The sequence below is a fragment of the Rutilus rutilus genome (assembly GCF_951802725.1).
Source record: "Rutilus rutilus genome assembly, chromosome: 14".
Taxonomy (NCBI): Eukaryota; Metazoa; Chordata; class Actinopteri; order Cypriniformes; family Leuciscidae; genus Rutilus; species Rutilus rutilus.
Window position 1 is genome coordinate 37,715,120 of NC_140219.1, and position 7,008 is coordinate 37,722,127.

Below are 7,008 nucleotides of genomic sequence, written 5' to 3' on the forward strand. Positions count from 1 at the left end.
ATTCAAATACAAGAATATATACTGTAATAAGTGATAGAACCATAACATGGTGAGCACTTACGCATTTAATTGGTCTGCTACCTTTTGCCAGCTTCTAGCTTTTGCAGACTTTGAGGTGTTCCCTGGCGTTTTAATTAAGCTTTCAAACTCAGCACAACCTTCAAGCAATAACTCTTGCTCTGCTGAGGGGAAGAACTGAGCGCGCTCTTTGGCCATGATGAGCAGCCAATAGCCGCGTTGCTGATCAATGTTTCTACTATCGATACATATCCCCTTTTAAACCAATGCATGAACGCGCAGTTATCTCAGATAACTCAATCCAGCTACACTAATCATAACCGTGTGTTCGAAGAACCTAATTAGCCAGATCATGATTAGCACGATGATATTATCTTGGATGCCTCATTTGATCTCGGATGTTTTAAGCAGCGTACAAAGAACGGACCCGAGAGGGCACTCCACACCAGATTATTGTTATTCTTGCACGGACTACATTTCCCATAACTCTCTGCCTGGACCCATCACCCCTGATTGCATCCACCCGTGTCTCATTAACCTTGTTAGCTCACCCTATAAAAGCCTAGTCACTTCTGTCACTCATTGCTGAGTGTTGTGTGAGTTAGTGCTGCACTGCTGAGCATTAGTGTCCTGGTTCTCCTGTGTCCGGGTTTCTCTGTTGGCCTCAGCCCTGTACCTTGTTATGGTTTGGACTGTTAGCTTATGAATGACCTTTGATTGTTAGTGGACTTCGATTGTGGATTTACCTTTCAATAAACTGCATTTGGACCCTCAATGAATGAGAGTAAAGCAAGAGTCAGCACACAATACATTAGCTTATCTTCTAATCTTCTCTTCGAGAGAGAGAGTGTGTGTGTGTGTGTGTGTGTGTGTGTGTGTGTGTGTGTGTGTGTGTGTGTGTGTGTGCGTGCACGCGCGCGCGCTCTGGTCTGGCGATCTGCCAGAGAGAGTGTGTGTGTGTGTGTGTGTGTGTGTGTGTGTGTGTGTGTGTGTGTGTGTGTGTGACTGCGGTGTTTCTCTCAGTCTCTCAGTCTTCTCTTCATTCATGACCGGTGAGTTCTTCATTCTTCGCTTTAACATCACATCATAAACACTGCACTGCACGAGAAAGAGGAAAGATCGGTGTGTGTGTGTGTGTGTGTGTGTGTGTGTGTGTGTGTGTGTGGGTTGAGACCTACAGTATATTTTTTCAGTCTATGAGACGGAGAAATTAGACCGATAGCAGTTTAGCAATAAAGATTGATGCATGTCTGTCCGTCAGTATCTGGAGTTACTATAGCCTGTTGCGTGTAATATAACCAACAGCGAACAAAACAGCTTCGACATATGTATGCAGCTGTATTATTCTCCTTCTGTTGTCATGATATTCACGTGCTTGTAAGTTGAAATCAACGAAGCTTTATAAGTCATAACCGCCAACATGTAGGGTCAAAATCACCATAAAGTGCCTTTGAGACTTCACAATTTCCCCCAAAAAATCTGAGATTTTACATTTAACTTCATATGTGTCGTATTAAGGAGACATTAGGCTGTTAGAAATGCACATTGGGCAAGCTTCAGCACGTTTTATAAATTAACTGCAAGCTGACAAATACGAGCAAACCATAAAATATGTCCACCCTGTCATGGACAAATTCATAGTAGAATAAATAAATTTTCATTGCATAGTGATTATAAAATGTAGATCTGAGGAAAGATAATGCCTTTCCAAACAAAACATTTTAGTTGATGGTAAAAGTATTTTGATAATAATGAAGTTACTGCTTAAATATGTATTGCCCAATAAAATATGCGAGAGTTGCACATTCTATTCTAAATAAAATCTAACAACAAAGATATTTAGTCAAACTTTAAAACAATACTAACTGGCCCTCATTTGTTTATTAAGAAATCACACACAAGGTTTTGTTAACTTGTTAAAATAATGTGTTTATTTTCAACATAAAAGTTGAACATGACAGGGTGGACAACAAGATGACAGGGTGGAACTTGGCATGACAGGGTGGACAGATGCTTTAATGGGTGAACTAGGACGGGGAACATTAGAAAAACAACAGGAACTTAAAGAAACCCTTAACCAGTATAGAGGAAGAAGGGGCCTGGCTCAGGCTGATTTTCAGGAGTTGCAAATGTCCTCCGTCATGAACCATGTCCACCCTGTCATGGAAGGCTTGGTGACAGGGTGGACATTTTTTGGCTAGTATTTAATGAGCAAATGGTGTACAACAGTTAGCAAAGTGATTCACTGTTGAAGCTGACTGTGCACTGTTTAAAATATATAAGTACATTAAAAAAGTATTTTAATTTGATGTCATTTAACCACTTTTTACACTCACTGAAGTTAGCTGAGCAGCGTGTGGGACATGCCAAAATCACATTCATCCAATCAAAGAAAATGGTATAAAATCAGAAAACCATTTCAAGAGACGTATCCTTGTACTTGTATGTGTGTAAGTGTTTGGCCATTTATAATAAAACCTCAGAATTTCATTATTTTGCATTATGTTCATGATGACTGAGCGATTCTGATGAGGACACCAAAGGTACTTTATAGTGATATTGACCCACTAATACAACATTCAATTCACATTTATTTGTACAGCGCTTTTCACAATATATTTTCGTTTTAAAGCAGCTTTGCCGAAAATGCACAAGTCCACGTTACAGTTCAGAGAGAGTGATCTGTTATCAGAGGAAACTGTAGTTATCGATTTCAGGCATGTACACAGATGCATTATGATTTTAGGCAGAATGAGCTCACTGAAGTAATTATTACAAGTTGTGAACATGATTACAACAGAAAATGTTGTGTTTTCATAACGTAATGAATTGAAACAATCAAAAGCAGTAGCTCTACATGAAATACATCAGCAAATAAATATGAAGTTAGGGGGAAATAATACACAATAATGGTAACTCTATACAATGAGGTTCATTAGTTAACATGAACTAAGAATGCACAATACTTATCAAAATCAAAGGTTGTATTTGTTAACATTAGTTAATGCACTGTGAACTACACAATGAACAGCTGTATTTTTATTAACTAACATTAACAATGATTAATAAATACTGTAACTAATGTATTGCTCATTGTTAGTTCATGTTAGTAAATACATTAATGTTAACTAATGAAGCTTATTGTCAAGTGTGTGTCTCTGTCACACTTATGATTGATATTTCCTTCACAATAAAAACGGAAGTGTGTATTTGACATGTGGTGTATGAAACTAACTTCAGTTCGAGACTGAGATCATGATGGTCTGCTATCACACAGGACTATGAGCTTTAACTGACTATAGTAGAGCTCAGACTGATCATTACACACACACACACACACACAGTCAATAAAGCGTTCTGTGCACTGAGTATCTTCAGGCCTTTGGACTCGCTGAGATCTTCAGCTCTGTAAGCTGGATTTGGGGAGAGTGTGTGTTTCATGGCTCTTTGAGGAAGTGTAGTCAGATATCTGATGATGTTTGACATTAAACTGCTGACGAGATCATTCAGCACATCTGTGGCCACATGATCGTGTGTGTTCATCAGGGTTATTCTTAGTCTTCATCACATGGACTCTGTGGTTTTCACCGTCCTCCGTTAGTTTATCATCATGATTCTTCACTCAGTTCAGGTGTGTGTCGCTGTGTTCAGGTGTGTGTGTGCGTGTGCGTGTCGCTGTGTTCAGGTGTGTGTGTGTGTGTGTCGCTGTGTTCAGGTGTGTGTGTGTGCGTGTGCGTGTCGCTGTGTTCAGGTGTGTGTGTGCGTGTCGCTGTGTTCAGGTGTGTGTGTGTGTGTGTGTGTGTGTGTGTGTGTGTGTGTGTGTGTGTGTGTGTGTGTGTGTGTCGCTGTGTTCAGGTGTGTGTGTGCGTGTGCGTGTCGCTGTGTTCAGGTGTGTGTGTGTGTGTGTGTGTGTGTGTGTGTGTGTGTGTCATCATCCTCCCTCTATGTAAGTTCAGTTCTGTTTGTGTTCATTATTAAAGATTGAAACTCTTCTTCTTCGTCAATCGTTTTTCTCGCCACGAAACCCCATTACAGTGTTGATGAACAGAGCAAAAAATGTATTTGATGTTATGCATAGAAAATATATTTATTTACATGTGCACAAACGTCCATGCTTTAAATCTCTAATCTTTACTGGAAACTAAATTAGTTTTTTTTTCTTTTTTTTTTTTTTCTATTAAAGGTGCTGTATGTAGGATCCAGCGGCCTCTAGCGGTGATGTTTCAGATTGCAACAACAGCGCTCGTGCTCGTGAAAAGCAATAAAGTTACAACTGTAGTCTTTCACATCAGATAACGTTAGCAAATGGTCGGCGTTAGCTGGCGAACTAATGATGTCTAACTTGAGCCAACTAAAGCACAAAATCACAATATATTTTACATGCTTTGAAGTATTGTTAGCTTACCTGTCCAAAAGGATGAAAGCCAACTCAGGGTCTGTTTTTATACCTAAAACAAAGCGGAGGTCTCTCCATAATTCAAACGCTCTGCCAATGTTGATCCGTGTTTTCGTCCTGAGTCGATCCGATTGACGTTTGGCCTGACGAGCTTCAGCAGATAATTTTTTTTTTTTTTTTTTTTGAGTTTGTGTTGGAGTCTGTGTTGTGCTGGAGGCAGGTCGTTTTTTGGTGTTATCAGACTCCGTGTCGTTAGCTGCAGTGCCGTCGCAATAGACTGTATATATTAAACGGAGAGGCTCGGGAGCGCGCATGCACGTCACATCCGGTGGATTTCGCAGAAAATCCGACCCGGAGACTTCACATAAAAATAGGAATACTGGCCTTCAGAGGTAATAGCAAAACGCGAAAAGTGGATCATTGTAATGTGTGATTACAACCCCTTCACAGACGGGCAATAAAAAAAGGATTCATTTTATAAAAAAAGTTACATACAGCACCTTTAACTGAAAAACTCAAAATGGAATTTATACACAATGACCTGAAGGCGTATAATGTGTAGTGAGCTGGTTTTTAATGTCTAGATTAAAATTGATATCTGATTTCTGTTCTGAATATCTTGAAAAGAAAAATTTATTAGTTTGGCAGGATCATTTTAATATGATGTCTACAAAATATTTAAACAAAACTATTTAATCAAATTCATGGAGTGCGATCACATCAACATCTTATCCCACAATAGTTCAGGTTCAAGACACTCAAAATAGTGTCACTCCTCAAAATGTAATGACGTTTATTAATTATGAATTTATGATGTATAAAAAGAAATTCTGATTTAGGTGTCTGGAATATATATATATACACACACCGTGTGCTAAATTGTTCGGCAAATTGTATTTTTGATGAATAATTTTATTATGAACAACTAAAGTGCTCTTGGTCAATCCAATATATTAATAAACCCTAAACCGGAATATTTAAGGAAGTAAAAGTGAGGTTTTGGATTTCTTACGAGAATATCTATGTGCACAATGTAGTCTATATTGGGCAACTGTTAGTGTGCAGAATTATTGTGCAACAAAATGAAAAACGAAAAATTTTCCATCTCACTTTAATATTTTATCTGGTAAAAGGAGAATAAAAACAACTCAAAATGTAAATAAACATTTCTGACATAAAAAAATAAATAAAATAAGTCAGTGCCCATTATATCCAGCCTAGAAGTCATAGTCATACGCCTTCATTCCTGGAGTCCGTCAGTGTGTGTGATGTTGAGTCGACCATCAGCCAGACCCCGCTCAGAGGTGTGTGAGGTGAGGAAGGACTTCATGTCATCATCTTCATCTTCAAGGCCTTTACTGGAGCTTTGTCCTGCATAAACATCATGAGCTTCTTGAAAGATGCAGACTTTTACTTGTTCCAGTGCTTGAAGAAAGTGTCTTCTAAAACTGGCATTAGGTCTGGGAGCTGAGGTATTTTAAAAAGGTCCATCTATCTGATCTTCAGTAAGTGCTGTTCCATCAAGAGCCACTCTCATCTCATCAGTCCATGATAAAGCCTTGGAGAAATCAGCCTTCAGAGATTCTTGGCCCAGTCTTGACACTTCATCTTGTGTGTGTGTTGTTAGGAGTAGAAATACTCCTATATATGTAAGGGATAATGTACAGCGAATAACAACCCCCACAGGCTGAACGGGACCCCGACGCGAAGCGGATGGATCTTGAATCAGCCTGAAGGGGTTGTTATTCGCTATAACAACCGCCTGGATCTACATTATCCCGCTTATTACATGGCTACCTACAAAATAAATAAATAATTTGACACAAAATATTGATTTAAAAAGGAGTTTATTGATTTAAAAACTATTGTATTGCTTCCGCTAAAGAAAATAGTCCGTTCCGCGTCCATAGCAACGCTCTGTTTTTCATGGCAACGGTCTGTTATCAAGAAATAACACCGCATTCTACATTGGAATTCAACCAAGCCATGTAATAAATAAATATATATATTGATATACTGTCGTTCAAAAGTTTGGGATCAGTAACGTTAGGTTTTTTAATGTTTTTAAAAGACGTCTCTTCTGCTCACCAAGGCTGCATTTATTTGATTAAAAATACAAAACAAACAGTGATATCGTGAATTATTATTACAATTAAAAGTAACTATTTTTTATTTGAATATATTTTAAAAATATAATTAATTCCTGTGATCAAAGCTGAATGTTCAGCATCATTACTCCAGTCTTCAGTGTCACATGATCCTTCAGAAATCATTCTAATATGATGATCTGATGCTCAAGAAACATTTATTATCCGTGTTGAAAACAGTTGTGTACATTTTTTTAATTATTTTATGATGAATAGAAAGTTCAAAGGAAGATAATTTATTTTGAAAAAAAATATTTTGGGTAAAATTATAAATGTCACTTTTTACCAATTTAATGCGTCCTTGCTGAATAGAGAGAGAGAGAGAGAGAGAGAGATAGCGAGAGAGAGATAGCGAGAGAGAGAAAGAGAGAGAGAAAGAGAGAGGTAGAGAGAGAGAGGTAGAGAGATTTTGAAAAAAAATATTTTGGGTAAAATTATAAATGTCAC